This window comes from Stegostoma tigrinum, chromosome 23 (assembly GCF_030684315.1).
Source record: "Stegostoma tigrinum isolate sSteTig4 chromosome 23, sSteTig4.hap1, whole genome shotgun sequence".
NCBI classification, from domain to species: Eukaryota; Metazoa; Chordata; class Chondrichthyes; order Orectolobiformes; family Stegostomatidae; genus Stegostoma; species Stegostoma tigrinum.
The window spans coordinates 24,259,111-24,279,965 of record NC_081376.1 but is presented as its reverse complement, the minus strand read 5'-3'; the positions used below and the strand labels follow the sequence as shown (position 1 = coordinate 24,279,965).

Here is a 20,855-nt window from a genome sequence, read left to right as displayed (position 1 = left end):
CTAAATATTTGCACTGATGAATCAACCTTCTGAATGAGAGTTGAAAGTGTTAACTTTGATAGTAGTCTCACTGATGTCTATGGAGGTGCTCTTTCAAGGTTAGGGTTAAGGAACAAGTAAGGGTCAGATAAAAATGAAAATTACTTTATATAATGGTCACGTTAAACCTAAGTCATGTCTTTCAAGCCAACATACAGCTGTTGAAAACTAGCACGTAACCAGACCTAATTAACACAAAGTTACCGAATAAGTAAGTAAGCTGGGAACTTCTTGTATCTATTCCTTTTCGTGACTGGATTGTTAATCTCTACATTTGTTTGTCTACCTTGCATGACACTTTCAAATCGCAGTGTAGTATAAACAGATGTTCTTATCCGTATGTTCCTGGTTTATTCTAATATGTTTGACCTTCTCTTCATTTCAGGGCTTCATTTATTCTGCAACTTGCAACATGCTCAAGTTTGCAATCATTTAATCAAACAACACTTTGTTAAAATTAAAGATTCAGGTTCACAAGAAAGAGAAAAACGCTTTGAAGAAATACTGAATAAATGAGCAATATGGTATATTTGTCACAGATTGCGATTGTTGCATCCACTCTGAATTCCTGATGCGGCTCTCGCACTGGGCTGCTAGGGTCAGCGTGCCGAAAGGGCCAGGGTTAAATTGTTTTGTGAAAAACAAAAGCACTTGCCATCTGGTGAGCATCACTGCATCTCCCCACTCAGGACCTTACTTTTTTTTTACCTTCTTGCTACACTTAAAAGGAACCGTGTGACATTAAGGTCCTTGCTTTCTTTGTAATTTTCTTGTGCAGTATCTTAAAGGTCTGAGCATCAACAGCTACTGAGCTCTGGCGATGCATCACCGATGCACTCAGTTCTGTCTTCATTTACATCCACACAGGGGGTTCTTATGATGTAGTGGGAATGTTCTGACCTCAAAAAACCAAAGAGTCAGAGTTCAAATCTCACCTGCTTCATAAAAGGTGTGTAATAACAGCTCTGAACAGGTTAAAATAAAAATCTACATATATGCACTTTTAAGCGAGTTTTGGAAGTGTTCTAAAGAAACAAGCTTTGTTGATTTTCTTTCTGCTTGGTTGTATCAAGCTGGCATGTGTAGGTCTAATACCAATAAAAACAGAGGGACTACAGTCAATCTAGGCAACGGACAAAACAATGGTCAAACCAATTCAGTCAATCTTGCAAGCCCTTCTCACTAACATCTGGAGTCATGTGCCAGAATTAGGATGGTTGTCCCATAGTTAGGTTAAACAACAAAATCGTTCTTTATAGATGCATCCTATCTGAAGGCCTCACAGCTCGGTATGGAACAGTTCTGCCGGAGACTGTAGGAAATTACAGGAAGTTGTGAAATGTAGCCCAGTCCACCATGAAACTCAGTCTTCCATCCATTGACTCCATTTACACTTCCTCCTACCTTAGGAAAGCAGCCAACATAATCAAAGACCCCTCCCAACCCAGTTATACTCTCTTCCACCCTATTCCATCAGGCAGAAAGTATGTAAATTTGAAAACATCAGTTTTAAGACCAGCTTCTTCCCCACTTTTAAATCGGACTTATGAACTGACCTCTCATATTAAAATTGAGATTTCTCTGCACCTTCTCTGTAGCTTTAACACTATTTTTTGCATTCTGTTCTATTTCCTTGAACTACTTAGGTACGATTTGTCTGGATAGCACGCAAAACAGTATTTTTTACTGTATCTCAGTGCATGTGACAATAACACATTAAATCAAAAACTAACTGGATACAGCCTGATCTTCAGCAGAACAGACCTAGGTAGGAAGTGGCAAAAGTGATATGCAATGAGGTGTAAGTAACTCTGGGAGTCTGCGACATTAACTCTGTATTCCATTAGTTTCATGGTGTTAAGCTGAACAAGGGCAACCTTGTGATTGCCATAAATCACCTTTCTTCAGTTGATAAATCAGTACTCCTCCAAACAGCACTATCTGGAAAAAATGCTGAAGGTAGTAAGCGGACAGGCTTATAATCTGGATATGTGACTTCAATACTACTACAAAAAAAAGCCTTGGTAGCACAACTACTGACTGAGCTGGTTGAAAACTGAAGGACCCATGTACCAGACTGGACCTGTTGCAGGTAAGAAGGTAACCGATATAAGGACGAAACATCTGTAACACTGTCTTCATTAACCTAAGCCATCATAGATCTTCTATCCAAGATTGCTTGTGTACAATCACAACAACTGGGTCCAAATGGAGAATGCCTTCTTCAGTGTGGGCACCTCATGGCACGAGCACTATATTTAGTGGGATGAAATCAGACTAGATCTTACAGCAAGATATTTTAATAAGGTGTGAAACTTCTGAACAATCAATATGCAGAGAGATTTTGGGTGCATATATACCAGGAACACAAAGTTAGTACACAGGTAAGCAAGCAATTAAGAAGGTAAATGGCATGCTAGCTTTTATTACAAACTGATTGCAGTAAAATTGCTGTGAGTGCATTTGGCTTTGGAATGACTACGTCAGGAGTACTGAGCATTGTTTTGGTCTCTACATCCAAGGAAGGATGCACTTGCACTGAAGGCAATATAGTGAAGGTTAACAAGATTTGATTCTCAGATAATGTTGTTATGTGATAAGAGGTGGTAAGTTGTGCCCGTAAAGTATTCGAGAGTTTAAGAAAATGAGAGGTGATTGCATTGAATCAGATTCCGAGAAAGCTGATGAGTTTTTTTTTCTTTATTCATTCACGGAATGAGGGTGTCACTGGCTGGGCAGCATTTATTGCCCATCCCTAACTGCCCAGAGGACAGTTAAGAGTCAACCACTTTGCTGGAGATGAGTCACATGTAGACCAGACCAGGTAAGGTTAGCAGCTTCCTTCCCTAAAAAGGGCATTAGTGAACCAGATGAGTTTTTGCAATAATAAATCAGCAATCGATTCATCGTCATCATTAGACTTTTAATTCCAGATATTTATTGAAATCAAATTCAACCATCTGCCATGGCAGGATTCGAACCCCAGTTCCCAGAATGTTATCTGGTTTCTGGATTAACAGTCCAGTGATAATGCCACTAGGCCACTGCCTCCTTGTAAATGGTGAACAGCTACTTTTCCTGGCTGCAGAGTCTAAAATTAGGGGGTTCAAGCTCAAGACAAAAAGGACTTGACATTAAGGATTGAAATTTCTCAAAGGATTGTGAATCTGAGAAATTGTTAGGGAGTTCAGAAGAGCTAGGAGGAGACATGAGAAGTTGTTGATGGATAGGATCAGGGTAAACCCTAAGGCTTTCTATAGGTATTTAAGTAATAAAAGAATGACGAAAGTAAGATTAGGCCCAATCAAGGATAGTAGTGGTAAGTTGTGTGTGGAGTCAGATGAGATAGGGGAAGTGCTAAATGAATATTTTTCAACAGTATTCACTGTAGAAAACAACAATGTTGTCAAGGAGAATACTGAGATACAGGCTACTCGACTAGGTGGGATTGAGGTTCACAAGGAAGAGGTATTAGAAATCCTTCAGAGGGTGAAGATAGATAAGTCCCCTGGGCCGGATGGGATTTATCCTTGGATCCTCTGGGAAGCCAGGGAGGAAATTGCCGAGCCTTTGGCATTGATCTTTAACTAGTCATTGTCTACAGGAATAGTGCCAGATGACTGGAGGATAGCAAATGTGGTTTCCCCTGCTCATGAAGGGGAGTAGAGACAACCCTGGTAATTATAGACCAGTGAGCCTTACCTCAGTTGTTGGTAAAGTGTTGGAAATGGTTATAAGGGATAGGATTTATTATCATCCAGAAAAGTATAAATTGATTAGGGATAGTCAGCACGGTTTTGTGAAGGGAAGGTCGTGCCTCAAAACCTTATTGAGTTCTTTGAGAAGGTGACCAAACAGGTAGATGAGAGTAAACTGGTTGATGTGGTTTATATGGATTTCAGCAAGGCGTTCAATAAGGTTCCCCACAATAGGCTATTGTACAAAATGCGGAGGAATGGAATTGTGGGAGATATAGCAGTTTGGATCAGAAATCGGCTTGCTGAAAGAAGACAGAGGGTGGTAGTTGATGGGAAATGTTCATCCTGGAGACCAGTTACTAGTGGTGTACCGCAAGGGTCAGTGTTGGGTCCACTGCTGTTTGTCATTTTTATAAATGACCTGGATGAGAGCGTAGAAGGATGGGTTAGTAAATTTGCAGACGACACTAAGGTCGGTGGAGTTGTGGATAGTGACGAAGGATGCTGCAGGCTGCAGAGAGACATAGATAAGCTGCAGAGCTGGGCTGAGAGGTGGCAAATGGAGTTTAATGCAGACAAGTGTGAGGTGATGCACTTTGGTAGGAGTAACCAGAAGGCAAAGTACAGGGCTAATGTTAAGATTCTTAGTAGTGTAGATGAGCAGAGAGATCTTGGTGTCCATGTACACAGATCCTTGAAAGTTGCCACCCAGGTTGACAGGGCTGTTAAGAAGGCATACAGTGTTTTAGCTTTTATTAATAGAGGGATCGAGTTCCGGAACCAAGAGGTTATGATGAAGCTGTAGAAAACTCTGGTGTGGCTGCACTTGGAGTATTGTGTACAGTTCTGGTCACCGCATTATAAGAAGGATGTGGAAGCTTTGGAAAGGGTGCAGAGGAGATTTACTCGGATGTTGCCTGGTACGGAGGGAAGGTCTTACGAGGAAAGGCTGAGGGACTTGAGGCTGTTTTCATTAGAGAGAAGAAGGTTGAGAGGTGACTTAATTGAAACATATAAAATAATGAGAGGGTTAGATAGGGTGGATAGGGAGAGCCTTTCTCCTAGGATGGTGACGGCGAGCACGAGGGGGCATAGCTTTAAATTGAGGGGTGAAAGATACAGGACAGATGTCAGAGGTAGTTTCTTTATTCAGAGAGTAGTAAGGGAATGGAACGCTTTGCCTGTAACGGTAGTAGATTCGCCAACTTTAGGTACATTTAAGTCGTCGTTGGACAGGCATATGGATGTACATGGAATAGTGTAGGTTCGATGGGCTTGAGATCGGTATGACAGGTCGGCACAACAGCGAGGGCCGAAGGGCCTGTACTGTGCTGTAATGTTCTATGTTCTATGTTCTAAAACTGACAATGTTGTAAGTAGTCACAGGGCTTCAGAAGAAACAGAAAACATTTTTTTTTTGAAGAAGGGTCTAGGCCCGAGATGTCAGCTTTCCTGTTCCTCTGATGCTGCTTGGCCTGCTGTGTTCATCTAATTCTACATTTTGTTATCTCAGATGCTCCAGCATCTGCAGTTCCTACTATCTGAAACACACTGGAGCTGTAGTTTTAGCTCCATCCAACATCTAGCTAGTGCTGAAGACTTGTGCTCCAAAACTAGGTTCCTAACCAAGCTGTTCTAGTACAGTTTCCACTTTGGCATCTATTCGACAAAGTAGAAATTGTCAAGATATGTCCTGCATCCAAAAAAAAAGGACATATCCAGTTTGGCCCCATCAGACTGTTCTCAATCATCAACTGTGTTATCAAGCAGTATGCCCAACAAATAAGTGTTTGCTAACTGGTCACAATCTCAGAATTTCCACTAATCCTTTTCTCCAACAACAAGGGACTTCAGTAGGGATTACTCAGTAGCAAATGAGTGTAAGAACCTAGCTAACTATATCCACGGGAGCCCACAAATACTGAAGCTGAAAAATCCCACGTTCCATCACTGTGCCACCCAGGTGAGATCAAACAAATCAAAGTCTACACTGAGAACCTTCTAGCCTACATGACTCAGTTTCATCCTGCTTTAAAACTCTTCTATTGCAGATCTATTAGGTCTATAAAAATAACTGCACAACCCCAGTGGGATTAATGAAAATTAGAGTGACAACAAATAGCCCATTTTTGAAGTCTCCTTATGCCTAAGATGTATAATTGTAGCTTGAAATGGTACTAAGGCCAACATGGTAGCACAACAGTTAGCACTGCTTCCTCACAGGGCCACAGGCCTAGTTTTGATTCCACCTTGAACGACTGTCTGCCTTAAGTTTGCATGTTCTCCCTGCGTCTGATTGGGCTTCCTCTGGGTGCTCCAGTTTCCTCCCATACTCCAGATATGCACAGGTTAGGTGGATTGGCCACATCAAAAAAATCTTAAAAAATGCCCTGTAGTGTCTAGGGATGCACAGGTTAAATGGGTTAATCATGGTAAAAACTCCATGTGGGATTATGAGTATGGGATGGAGGGCTGGGTCTCAGCGAGTTCCCCTTTGGAGATGCAGTGCATACTTGATGGACTGACTGCACCACAGAGATTCTATATCCAGTGATACGGTGCTCTGAATGGATTCTGTACAGAAAAACTTAAGTACTGGGCAATCACACCAATTCTGCAATCAACAGTTTAAACCTAAACAGAATTGTGCTTTTTGAAAAAGATAATGGAGATAATTTTATGTGAGATTTCTGATCCATCATGAATCAAAACACACATTGAGACAGTAACACAGTCAGTTTGACTCATGTGGAGGCACAGTCATATGGAACCAGGTTGCAGGAGAAAGCCCAGTCCAGGAAATACTACAAAGATCAAGCTGGATAGGAAATAAACGGCAGTGGGCAAATAGTATGAAATCTTTAAGGCCCAGGAAACAGGGCATCAGTTTTAATGTTTTGCTTAAAGGGCCGTGGTATCTCCGACATTATATAAAAATAGAAGGTTACTTGCACCTCTTGATGCTAGTTCAATAATCAAAGCACCCTGACTCAAAAGCGATAATGTTATTAACGAAATTAAGCTTGCATTAGAGGCTAGTTACTTGACAATCCTCACTCAATACCTACATTTAAATATAAGGGTCAATGCATAAGAGGAAGCTTGAACCAGGGCCATGAAATTTTTAACAGCCCGAGGATTTTTAAATAGAATTGGAAACCTATCTCCCCTTTCTTTGTTGCAACCGTCAACTTATAAAAATAGAATTTTATTACAAAGATTCTCTTTACAGAAATGTAATATTCATAAATTAATAAAACATGGGATATAAAACAGCAAAAACTCTTTCTACACAATAATTTTTATTTTCCACTTTAAATAAATCTGTGCACATTTTTAAAAAGTGTGTTGTAATTTTTAAGAATCTTATTAAAAACTGCAGCAGACGTGCATATTGAAAGAATCTGGAAATAAGTATGCGTTTTTCTGAGATGAATTGATTTTTTAAGTGACAGCATCTGTTTGTTTATATTTCATTTGCAGCTAATTCGTCCCTGGGTAGCTGTTTCTGGCTGTTCGGTTAAAATTAACCAGCTGTCACAATTAGGCACAGCAAATCCAATTAGCTCATGCATAAAGGAGTTTCTGGACATTGTTTAGAAGGTAATAAATTTTTTTAAAAAACTGCTGCCCATTTGTACCTTCCAAAACTGTGATAAATGAATTCTATGCTGTTTTAGGAGATGGAGATGAATTGAGCAACATGGTGTAATTTGAAGTTTGCTGAGTGTTCCTGGCTTTCACTGCTAACCAAAGCTAAGTGCTACAACCAGTTACTACAAGTCATCCACTGATTCTGTTGAACTGGTGCGATCTATTTTGTCATTCTTCCCCTTCTCACAGGGGCAGATCCTAGCTGGGATAGAAATCCTTGAGAAGCACTTAGCAAAATTGTCATGCACGATTGCAGAAAGTGACATAGGGCTAGTCAACCACAGAAAGCAACACAACTGAACTTTTATTCTATGATATTTTCCTTGTGTGTTTCGGGCATTGAGGATTACTGTGGCGCGATTACTTCATTGCTCAATGCTGGTGTCTTTTTGGCTTTATGTTGGAATGCCTATCTATTTTGTAAGTGGCCACTCTTTTGGACTGTCAATGGCAAATGGGAAAAATAGATGCTGTTTTAAAACGGGAATATAGGGCTCGTTTGCAGCGTTAGGAAATAAGTGAGGCTAATCATTCATATGTAACAATATTACTTTTGGAGACAGATATTTTTAATCAACTTCTATTAGTGTTCTGGGATGTGAAGCATAGGTGGATTATAAGGGGATGGGCCTGGGTGGGATGCTCCAAGGGTCGGTGTGGACCGTTTGGGCCAGAAGAACCTTTTTCCACACTGTAGGGATTCTACGTTATTCAGAAATGTGAAGACACACCTTTGTGCAGGTGGGACTTGAACCTAGGTTTTCTGGCCAGGAGTTAGAGACACTACCACTATGCTATCAGAGCCCTTAAACAGATAAATTAGAAGCACGGGACTCAGGGTTATGACACACTTTTGGAGCATATGGGGCTTGTATCTGGGCCATCTGGCTTGGAGGTAGGGACTGTACCACTGTGCAATAAGAACCTCACTCGGGGGGGGGGGGGGGGGCGCACTCTCCTCAAATAGAGCAGCGCCACCTGTTTATATCCAAGGGCAACTTTGCCCAAAAGCACAGATTTTTACTTTTAGCTTTTCAACTGGTACCAGTTGTTGTGGGCTCAGGGCAGCCTAACACAGGAACAGCTCTCTAACTGGTCATGTTACAGTTTGGCACAGACTCTGTAAAGGGAATGAGAGAAAAGAAGTAAAGGAACCTCCTAAGACAGCTGCATCAACCTTTTTCTCCTTCCACCATTCCCCATAAAGTTGCTTTCTCGAATTTTTTGAAAATACTGTTTGGAACTACTGAATGAAATCCAAAGACTACTGGAAAGACTGCAAATCCAATCAAGGAACCAATGAGCTAAAGGCTGATGAACACTGTAAATAACATTGGTGTCAAAGAAAATTAAAGGATTGTGGGACCAAGCCATTTAGTTTTCTGATTTTCGACTGGTGATTTTAACTACGTTCCTCTGACTATCTTTACCGTTCCTCTACTCCATATTTGTGTTTGCCTGTTTTTCCTCGGTGCGTAAAATTTAAAAGGATTAAAATTAAGTTGAATTCATTAAAATTGTTGTTCTTTACTGTTCTTCTTAAAATTAAGTCAGAGTTTAGGAGGAATGGTTAGTAAGTTTGCAAATGACACTAAAATAAGTGGTGTAGTGGACAGTGAAGATGATTATCTCCGAGTACAATCGGACCTTGATTCAATGAGCCAATGGGCCGATGAGTGGCAGATGGAGTTTAATTTAGATGGTGTTACATTATGGTAAAGCAAACTAGGGCATGTCTTAGTGAATGGTAGGGCCCTGGGGAGAGTTGTGCATAGTTCCTTGAAAGTAGAGTCGCAAGTAGACAGGTGGTGAAGAAGTTTGGCACACTTATCTTCATTGGTCAGAACGTTGCATATAGGAGTTGGAATGTCATGCTGCAGCTGTACAGGGACTCAGTGAGACCACTTTTAGAATTCTGGATACAGTTCTGGTTGCCCTTCTATAGGGATGGTGTTGTTAGAACTTGAGAGGGTGCAGAAAAGATTTACAACGATGTTGTTGGTACTGGAGAGTTTGAGTTATGAGGAGAGGTTGAATAGTCTGAGGCCTTTTTTCCCCCCTGGAGTGTCAGGGGCTGAGGGGTGACCTTATAGAGGGTTAGAAAATCTTGCAGGACATTGATCGGGTGAATAGCCAAGGTCTTTTTCCTAGGGTGGGGGTGTCCAAAACTAGGAGGTGCAGGTTTAAGGTGAGGGGGAAAAAGATTTAAAAAGGACACAGGTGCATGTATAGAATGAGCTGCAAGAGGAGCTGGTGGAGGTGGGTACAATTACAACATTTAAAAGGCGTCTGGATGGATATACGAATAGGAAAGATTCAGAGGAATATGGGGCAAATGATGGCAAATAGGACTAGGTCAGATTGGGATAAATTAGACTGAAGGGTCTGTTTCTGTGCTGTATGACTCTAAATTGAGCTTCTTGTTAAAAGACAAACTGAACTAACCTGGTTGCTTTTATCCTGGGCAGCAGTTTGTCAGAACCAAATTGGGATTTGGTTTCATTAAATATTAACACTTGCTGTGACTCTGGGAATAGTGGTAATTTGACATCCAGCAAATGGCTCCAACGGATCATGACAAAGTTTGGGGTTTATGGCTGTGATGTTTGAGAATGAGAATAATGCAAGACTGTGTGGTTTCAATTTAAATAATAAAGGGTAAAATGCTAAACTTTTTTTTTCCCCATTAAGAACAGAGTACTTGTCCAGCAAGGAAACACCTCAACATGAAAGAATTTGGCCAGGCTCAAACTACATGCATAAAGTCTTCCTGATCTTTTAATACTGTTATACATACAAGAACATTAAGAAATACAATGGCACTACAAGCTGCTAAAGCCTTCCTGCAGGTGGAAGAGATGACCCTGACAAATATATCAGAAGTCACAAAAGCTAAATTAATTGAATTGCCAAGCAAATTAGAAGTGGAATTGCCTACAGAGCTAAGAAAGCAGAGATAAACTGAAGTATTAGCACAGCTTTTGGGCTTGGTGGAAAGCAGAAGTTTTCCTAATAGGGAGGCATCAAAGCCAGCTAATATTGTATTACAGTAAAAGCAAATCAAGCAAGAGGAAAAATGGAAGCAGCTTGAAACAGAAAAAGAAATTAAAAAGTAGGCGATGGAATTTCAAACAGCATTAGAATTGAAAGGATGGAGATAAAAGACTTGAGATCATGAACAGAAAGACAGAGAGAATAAGCATTTCAGGAGACAGATGGAGAATACCAGTTCACACTGATGAGCTTTAGAAAAGTAAACTGCTGTTGCAGGCTTTCATGAGGAAAATTCTCTTCAATATTCAAAGTCCAGTAAAGAAATGTTTAAGCTTGTACAGGAGTTCCTGAAATTTGAGGAAATCGATGTGGACACATCTTTACGTCAGTTGAGAAGTAGTGAGACAAACAATTCTATTGTTGGAAAAGTGAACATTAATATACCTGCTTGGAAATTCCTTCTTCAAAAGGCAGCAGATACAGTATCTTTTAAATATTTTAAGGCACAGAGAGGTAGATTATTGATTACCAACTGGATGAAAGATTATCAAGGATGTATGCAAGAATGCAGAGTTGAGATTAAAATCAGATCAGTCATGCTCTTATTGAATGGCACGTCAGGATCAAAGGGCTAGGTGGCCTATTCTTGGTCCTATGTTTGTATCATGCAAAGTAAACTGCCAGGTAGTGCATGCAACATTTAGGCTTCACTGTCAGAGGTTTCTTTGGATTATGACGCTATAAAACATGCTATTCTGGGTACACAAGTTATATCCTCTTGCATACAGGCAAATGTTTTAGAACTTAAGAAGAGTGTCTCGGCAAACCTACTTTGAATTTGAAAGGGTTAAACAAAGTAATTTTGATCCGAGAATATATGTATTGAAAGTAAATATGAGATATACGGCTGTCTGGTCGTTCTCTTAGAAGAATTTAGAAACTTAGTACTTTTTCGAAGAAGAAACTATATTGGAGACTAAAGAGTAGCAACTGCTAAACAGGCATAAATAATGCCTGACAGAACTGATCCAAGAAATTAAAGCTTTTTTCTGTCAACTTTAAATTGAGAAAGACAAAAAAGTGGAAGAGTGAAAATAGCCAGGGTAGAGAAAGGAGAGCCAGAAACGTCCCATGGTCTACTCCTTGATCAGAAAGGAAGGTGCTGAGTGGGGGCAGGTACAAAACAAAAGCTGAGCGGTTTTCACTGTAATAAAGTGGAACTTCTTTGTTGAGAATGCTTGGAATTGTGAAAGAAGCCTATGGGACTGAAGTCTGAAAAGGGAATTCAAAGGAAAAAGCCAATCGATAAAATTGTCGCTTTAACTACAGCCAGGAAACAAGAGGTAAAAATGAGAGAGTGAGAGCCAGAGCGAGAGAAAGGGTTTTTGTTTCAATGGAAAACTACCCATTTTTATTTCCCAAATGATGCAGCTAAACTTATTACTACATTAAAGAGACACAGAAGCTACTGGAATTCGATTGCTGGAGAATGATATAGCTTTCCCTCCAAAGTGTAAAATTAAAGCCAAATGGGATAAGTGGAGAGAACATCCTAACACGACTGCACAAAGTAAAATTAGATCATTTGTTCCCTTGTCTGGAACAGTAGTGGTTAGTGCTGTTAAAAAAATTAGATGGATGATGATTTATGCCTATGGAATAATTTGGCTGCAATAAAGGTTTGGCTTCATCCTTAAATCATGGAAAGTCCAAATGATGTTAAATAGACAGAACAGTTACAGGTATTTTTCAGTCATGTGTGGTAACCAGAACAGTTGATGACTAAAGTCATCGTAAGAAATCAAATTTATCCCACAAACAGAAGTTAGAATAGCTGAAACATTATTGATAAATATGAATCATTCAAGTACCTGGCATGTCTTTACTAACTGAGACTCAGAAGGCAGATGCAGACTTAAGTGAAGCTGAAAGGGTTTAGGAACATTTTTATTGTTAAGAGTAGAATTCTGATCCAGAAGTGGAGAAAACATCACAGATCTGCAGTTGAGAAGTGGATAGCAGATCAGACAGTGAAGCAGTTCTGTAAAATACGCCATGTGTGTCAGGTAATCGAGAAAAAGCAACAGAAAATCAAACTGGCACCTTTGATATCTCAGACAAGGTTTTGAAGAACTATACAGTTAGGTGTCTGTAGACTGTGTCAGCATTAGCCAGAACGAAATCAGGAGACAAGTAAAATTATGGAAAAAACAATCCAATTTCCAGAGTCTATTCCTTTAAGGACAGTTGTAGCTTTGCCCAAGAAGCATTGAAATATAAAAATCAGTAATGATCTTGGGAAGAAAATTTTGTTTCATTTAGCAGAGATGGTTAGTTAATTCAGAGGAAAGGTCTAACTGTGATAAAGAAATCAACATTGTTTTGTTTGAAGCTAGGGTTAAAAGAACTGAGTCTGAAGCCCTAATTAAAGATGGGGAATGCATAAAAGAGATGGTCAACAAATGTCTGTTCAGTTACAAGAATATGAAGCAATGGTTCAGTATCCTCCAGCAGATTCAACAATGCCATCAGGTTTAAATCTTGGTCACAGTGGTCTGCTATTCGTGACTGTGCCCAATGTAAAGCAAAAGAAGGAAATACAGGCAACTTCTGTGCAATTAAATGAAAACAATATTACTGAAGATCCGTTAAATAGTTTCCACAGTAGCATCATGTCCAGATTTCTCATACTGTGCTCTGAAAATGGCAATGTTGCCCAAAGAGAGGACTAAGGACATACAGACAGCCCTTATACAATTAGAAGAATGCAAAATAGTTGTAGAGCCTCTTCCAACAAATTCTCCTTTCGAATCCAATGCAGATCTGTCAAAGAATAGTCAGGAAATATCAATATTTCCCAAGGTGTTTGATGTAGGTTTTATAGTGAAGGATTTCCCTGATGGCATGAAGAGGGGTAGGGACTACATTCAAGTACAGGAAGTAGGAAATGCATTGAATATGAAATGTTGAAAAATCAATGTTTAAGTAGTATCATCAACTGTTTTTCGGTTTCAAATGAAGAAACTGATACGATATTGAGCATTTTAACCCCACATTAATGTCATTTTATATGGAGTAGGAATCCAAAACAGAATTTCCTCTTTCTGAGAAATAAATTTTGTGTTGAGAAAATTGTAGGAATTCACAGTTTAATTAGTTATTAGGAAGCTGAAAGCTTTCTTTAGTGCATTTTTCAGCATTTCTATGTTTCGTATGTATAGTATGTGAAAACAGGACCACAGCAGACACATTATCCAGACTGTGAAAATGATTAATAAGTTAAGAATTAATGAGAAAGATGACAAGAATTCTATTAAATATTGTATGTAGGTTTACTCCAACTTCCTGGATGCAAAAAAGTAATTCCCCTCTGCCTCTGATGTTACTGTTCTACAATGCCCATGTTAGTTCACTGAATGGATTACAGAAAAACTCCATATTAATCCTCATCATCTACTGTCCATTTCTAAAACAATAACCAGAAACAACAGATGTGCTTAGTAGAGGTAGGAGAAGGAATGGAAGCAGCCACTTTTCTGGATTGTGAACAATTCTGGCAGTTTTTCCTTTCTCTCTTGAAATTGCTGAACAAAATATGACAGTATTATTGTTGGATTAAAGAACACTCCAAGTTAAGATAAGTGAATTCGCAGATGGTCTTTACAGTTTCACATTCATCCCCAGATGGTTTTGAGAAAGTACAAAGAAGGGGAGTGAAGTGGGAGGAAGGGATGGGTGAGAGGAAGAACAGGTTAGGGAGGCAGGGACAGGCCGAGCTGGTTTTGGGATGCAGTGGGGGGAGGGGACGAACTGGGCTGGTTTTGGGATGAGGTGGGGGGGGGGGGGCGGGGGGGAGATTTTGAAGCTGGTGAAGTCCACATTGATGCCATTGGGCTGCAGGGTTCCCAAGTTGCTGTTCCTGCAACCTTCAGGTGGCATCCTCGTGGCACTGCAGGAGGCCCATGATGGACATGTCATCTGAAGAATGGGAGGGGGGAGTTAAAATGGTTCGCAACTGGGAGGTGCAGTTGTTTATTGCGAACCGAGGGAGGTGTTCTGCAAAGCGGTCCCCAAGTCTCCGCTTGGTTTCCCCAATGTAGAGGTAGCCACACCGGGTACAATGGATACAGTATACCACATTGGCAGATGTGCAGGTGAATCTCTGCTTAATGTGGAATGTCATCGCATTGCCGAGGCCAAACGCCAACTCTCCGACACCTCCTCCTACCACCCCCTTGATCATGACCCCACCCCTGAGCACAAAACCATCATCTCCAACACCATCCATGACCTCATCAGCTCAGGGGACCTCCCACCCACAGCCTCCAACCTCACTGTTCCCCAACCCTGCACGGCCCGTTTCTATCTCCTTCCCAAAATCCACAAACCTGCCTGCCCTGGTCGACCCATTGTCTCAGCCTGTTCCTGCCCCACTGAACTCGTCTCCACCTATCTGGATTCCATTTTCTCCCCTTTGGTCCAGGAACTCCCTACCTATGTCCGTGACACCACCCACGCCCTCCACCTCCTCCAGAACTTCCAATTCCCTGGCCCCCAGCACGTCATTTTCACCATGGACGTCCAGTCCCTATACAACTGTATTTCTCATGCAGATGGCCTCAAGGCCCTCTGCTTCTTCCTGTCCCGCAGGCCCGACCAGTCCCCCTCCACCAACACCCTCATCCGCCTAACCGAACTCGTTCTCACCCTCAACAACTTCTCTTTCGATTCCTCCCACTTCCTACAGACAAAGGGGGTGGCCATGGGCACCCGCATGGGCCCAAGCTATGCCTGCCTCTTTGTAGGTTACGTGGAACAGTCCCTCTTCTGCACCTACACAGGCCTCAAACCCCACCTCTTCCTTTGTTACATTGATGACTGTATCGGCACCGCCTCTTGCTCCCCACAGGAGCTCGAACAGTTCATCCACTTCACCAACACCTTCCACCCCAACCTCAAGTTCACCCGGCCATTTCCAACACATCCCTCACCTTCCTGGACCTCTCAGTCTCCATCTCAGGCAACCAGCTAGTCACTGATATCCATTTAAAGCCCACTGACTCCCAAAGCTACTTAGAATACACCTCCTCCCACCCACCCTCCTGCAAAAATTCCATCCCTATTCCCAATTCCTCCGCCACATCTGCTCCACGATGAGGCATTCCACTCCCGCATATCCCAGATGTCCAAGTTCTTCAAGCACCGCAACTTTCCCCCCGCAGTGGTCGAGAACGCCCTTGACTGCATCTCCCGCATTTCCCGTAACACATCCCTCACACCCCGCCCCTGCCATAACCGCCCAAAGAGGATCCCCCTCATTCTCACACACCACCCCACCAACCTCCGGATACAACACATCATCCTCTGACACTTCCGCCATCTACAATCTGACCCCACCACCCAAGACATTTTTCCATCCCCACCCTTGTCTGCCTTCCGGAGAGACCACTCTCTCCGTGACTCCCTTGTTCGCTCCACACTGCCCTCCAAACCCACCACACCCGGCACCTTCCCCTGCAACCACAGGAAGTGCTACACTTGCCCCCACCCCTCCTCCCTCACCCCCATCCCAGGCCCCAAGATGACTTTCTACATTAAGCAGAGGTTCACCTGCACATCTGCCAACGTGGTATACTGTATCAACTGTACCCGGTGTGGTTTCCTCTACATTGGGGAAACCAAGCGGAGACTTGGGGACTGCTTTGCAGAACACCTCCGCTCGGTTTGCAATAAACCACTGCACCACCCAGTCGCAAACAATTTTAACTCCCCCTCCCATTCTTCAGATGACATGTCCATCATGGGCCTCCTGCAGTGCCACAAGGATGCCACCTGAAGGTTGCAGGAACAGCAACTCATTCTGCTTGCGAACTCTGCAGCCCAATGGCATCAACGTGGACTTCACCAGCTTCAAAATCTCCCCTGCCCCCACCACATCCCAAAACCAGCCCAGTTCGTCCCCTCTCCCCACTGCATCCCAAAACCAGCCCAGTCTGTCTCTGCCTCCCTAACTTGTTCTTTCTCTCACCCATCCCTTCCTCCCACCTCAAGCTGCACCTCCATTTCCTACCTACTAACCTCATCGCACCTCCTTGACCTGTCCGTCTTCCCTGGACTGACCTATCCCTCTCTACCTCCCCACCTATCTTCTTTTCTCTCCATCTTCGGTCCGCCTCCCCCTCTCTCCCTATTTATTCCAGAACCCTCTCCCCATCCCCCTCTCTGATGAAGGGTCTAGGCCTGAAACGTCAGCTTTTGTTCTCCTGAGATGCTGCTTGGCCTGCTGTGTTCATCCAGCTCCACACTTTGTTATCTTGGATTCTCCAGCATCTGCAGTTCCCATTACCTCGGAGAAAAACTCTATTGTCAATTGAGCTCTATGTAACTTTCCATGTATACTTTTCAATTATAAAAATTATAAAGGTAGTATAGAATAGCTACTTCATCATCCAACCAGGTAATTAAGAACCTGTTGTCAGAGTGGTGAAAGTGATGCACTCTGAAAATGAACATGCGAAGCAACCAATATGAACATGGGGACACAGCTTCATGAGGTTTGCTATACGTGAATATTGAGGCAAGAACAATGATCACAGTGCAAAGATGGTCATTATTATGGACTTACCTTGTATTCTATACTGCCTCCTGAAACAACTTCCCTGGGCTTTGCTAGTCCTGGTGTGTCTGCAGTATGAGCAAGGCTGTGCATATTCGGCCCTTTAACATTTAAAAAGAATCTGACATTCAGGGTCATAAAGTGAGCAAGCATCTGGTATGAAAACCAGGAGTTTAGGACTCAGAAGGGGCCCTAAAAATAAGGTGACCACACAGGACCCATACTGGATTTTCAGGATGGTGAAAAACTAATTCTACAGGTGGTCCGATGCAGCTGATGAAAGCTCCGGGTGATCTAAGATAAGTAAACAAAAGACCAGAAGAAGCAACTGAGAAACCAAAGGTAACAGGTACCAGGAGGGATCAAGAAATTTCCAGACAGGCTGTGCAGAGACAGCCATGGAGAGTATGCTGAACAGAACGCTGAGAACACTGGGAGAATAATTAAGGAAGAGGTTCCAGGCAATGAATTAGTGCTGTGTATAGGTTCTTTACAGACAAGGCTGCAAGAAAACCCTTGGAGAAGTGAGATCAAGCTGGAGGTTAGCTTGATAATCAGGGCACTATCTGGAAGACAAGACTGAACCACCAGAACATGAGGAAGGGTTCAGGCATTCTTAACTGGAGGGACACTGCAGGGAATTAAGAAGAGGCTTCTAGAGAATACAGACATTCCTCTGGAGGAAAAGCCAAGTGTTAACAAGACTTTTATGATTCATGTTTGGGTTGCTAACAAATCCACGTTTGGCCCATTAATAGAGTTCTGAATCCCTTCAGTGTGCAAACAGGCCATTCAGCCCAACAAAACCTCACTGATCCTCCGAAGAGCATCCTACCCAGAGTCCTCCCCCTATAATGCTGCATTTCCCACTTAACCTACACATCCCTGAACACTATGGGCAATTTAGTATGGCCAATTCTCCTAGCCTGAACATCTTTGGACTGTATGAGGAATCCACAGACATGGGGAGAACATGCAAACTCCACATAGACAGTTACCCGAAGCTGGAACTGAACCCAGGTCCCTGGGGCTGTCAGGCAGCCATGCTAACCAGTGAACCATCATGTCAAAGAAAAAAAAAGGTATTTCTAAGCTATTTTACTTTTCTGGCTTGGTATAAAAAAGATACTGTTCCAGTGACCAATTGGAATTGCATGGCTTTATTCTATTGAGGATTTGGGATTTTAAAATTTAAATTCATTTTAAACAACTTAATGAGATCATGAAATAAGACATTGTGGAGCTGGGGGAACACAGCAGACCAGGCAGAAAAGGAGCAGGAAAGGTGGTGGTTCAGGTTGGGACCTTTTGTCAGAAATTGAAGCAATTTGGGCTTCTGATCCTAGATCATAACATGTTGGGCAGCCAATGTTATGACCATCGCTTTTTTTTTTTGGATGTACATCAAAGGCCAGAATATTTTGCACACCAAAATATACACTTGAAAAATCAAGAGGTTAAGGACAGGTAGGAACTGAAACCAATCACAATCATTTGTAAAAATGTACAGGAAAAACTATCAGAAGTAAAGGCTGACAAGCGCTTGAATCCGATGCCTTCCAACCTAAGGTTTAAAACAAGTTGCTACACAGATAATGGCTGGGTTAATTGTAATCTTACAAAATTTCCTGGAATCCCAGAAGTTCCCTGTAGATTAAGAAAAAAATGTAGCATTTTGACTTCAAAAAGGGAGGGAGACAAAGAACAAAGCTAGAATCCACTTAGACTAACATCTCTTAATGAGAAAAATGTTAGGATTCATTACTAAGGAGATTACAGCACGATGTTTAAAAAAAAATCAGTGCAATCAGGCAGAGCCAACACCATTTTATGAAAGGAAAATTGTATTTGACTAATTTATTATAAGTAGTTAAGGAAGAAACAGCAGCGTAGATAAAGGAGATCCTGTAGATGTGGTATACTTAGATTTCCAGAAGACATTCGATGAGGTGCCACAAAGATGACTATCAAAAAATAAGAATTCATGGTATTCTAAATAATTAGCATGAAAGGAGGACTACTGAACTAACAGGAAACAAAGACCAGGAGTCATTTTCAGATTGTCAAGCCACAATGTTCAGTATTGGGGTCTTAACTAATTACAACCTATTCAATATCGTGGATGAAGGGACTGATTGAATGGCAGGTAAATTTGATGATACAAAGAAGGCACCAAAATAATTAGTCAAAGAAGTCTACAAGGGCATAGCTAGGTTAAATGGAGTAGGTGGAGTATATGGTAGGAAAATACGAAAAAGTGTTACTTTGTAAGGAAGAATAGAAATGCCTGTCCCAGTTATGAGAGATGGTGGTACTCGTGAATGAGAATGAAGATACCTCCAAATGGCCTAGAAATGCACAATTTAATGGCTTGTTTTAGTCTCCAACCTCTGTAGCTGCATGTTCTACTTCTAAGTGTTCAGTCTCCCTCCTATACCTAGCAAAATACCAATAGTGGTAGGAAGCGGGTACTTAAGTGATAATTATTTGGAACCATAATTTTAGAGGATGTGACAGCATTGGAAGGGGTGTAAAAGGAATACAGTTGTCTCAGTAACAATGGGCAGAATGGAGAAGGTTAAGAGAAAATGCAGTGGGGGTGTTAAAAATCAACAGGATGGGATCAGACAGTATTTGACAGTAACTATTCCCATTAGTTCAAGTTAAGAGCTAGAGGACACCAATTTAAGAGGAGTGGCAAAGGGTACAATGGTGACATTTATTTATACAGCAAGTGGTTAGGATCTGGATTTTGTGGGTATCAATTAAACTTTTGTAAGAGAATTAGACAATTGCTTGATTTTGAAAAAAACCATTATGATGAGAAAAGGCTGGAGAAGTAAAACAGCTAACACAAATATGAGTGACTGAATGACCTCCTATATAGTGATCTAAATAGAATTTTAAATTTAATCACCAAAGGCAGGATTGGGGGTAGGGGTGTATGTGACAAGCATGGCTATGTCAGGCAACCAATGGCTGGGAGTGGGTTCCATTCAGATATGTTGAGAGATCAATAGAGGTAATATGGAGTAGGGTATAACAGTCATATTATGGCAACCAACAAGAGTCAGAGCAACACAGCACTATGAGACTGGTCAAGTTAAGTGGGGGCAGTGATGTGATGAAATCTCTCAGGATTGTCAACCAGAATTGGGAACTTTACAGATTTCTAGGGGAAGTGGGCAAAGCAAAATTTGGGGGAGAAACTACAATTCAACAAAGTTTTTCACCTCTAAGTTAAACAATTTTAAATTTGGTAACTATTCTGTGATGTAATATAATTGTCAAAGTATATGTTCATACATATGTGTACACAAATATTCAAGATACCACATCAAGCACGACTGTGTTACAGTTTACATATTACGCTATAGCACATAGTGTGATCTGAGAACTATGTCCAATGAAGCTGCTGTCTGAAACAAAAAGTGTGACGATTTGAACTTCTAGGAATCACAAGACGTAATAAAACATATAACATTAAACATCCACGTTTCGACCAGATATTGAAGGCAACAGGATAATAATGAAACCATACTAATTGCACTGGCCACCATGCCCAGAGTTCTCCGCCCCTTACCTGACTACATCAGTGACACCATTTTGTCCTCCCGCCCACACCGGAAAAAAGCCACAAACAGAACGCAGTTTCTGATGACGTTCCCACCTCTGTGCACGCGTTCCATTACCGTCACGGCCCGGCACGCAGGAATTCGTGACGCATGGTGCGGCCTTTCTATGGGTGAGGCGGTGTGCGCATGTCTGTTGGTGCACGTAAAGGAAAGTCGAGGGAGCCGATTAGGTTATTATGAAAGGTTTGCAATAGAGTAGAGCCTGAAGGGAGTTCTATC

The 20,855-nt window shown here is 41.7% G+C and overlaps 1 protein-coding gene across 2 annotated transcripts in view; it reads right to left on the bottom strand.

The window, feature by feature from the left end:
- kdm8 (lysine (K)-specific demethylase 8) overlaps positions 1-20,653 on the bottom strand; it is a 34,908-nt gene extending 14,255 nt beyond the window's left edge. The window contains exon 1 of one of the 2 annotated variants that reach the window (XM_048552630.1): positions 20,585-20,653. The gene's annotated coding sequence lies outside the window, so the exon portion shown is untranslated. Of the gene's footprint in view, positions 1-17,010; positions 17,103-20,584 lie in introns of those variants that run through there. The other variant, XM_059653998.1, reaches the window with a different exon arrangement.
- Positions 20,654-20,855: the final 202 nt, after the last annotated feature.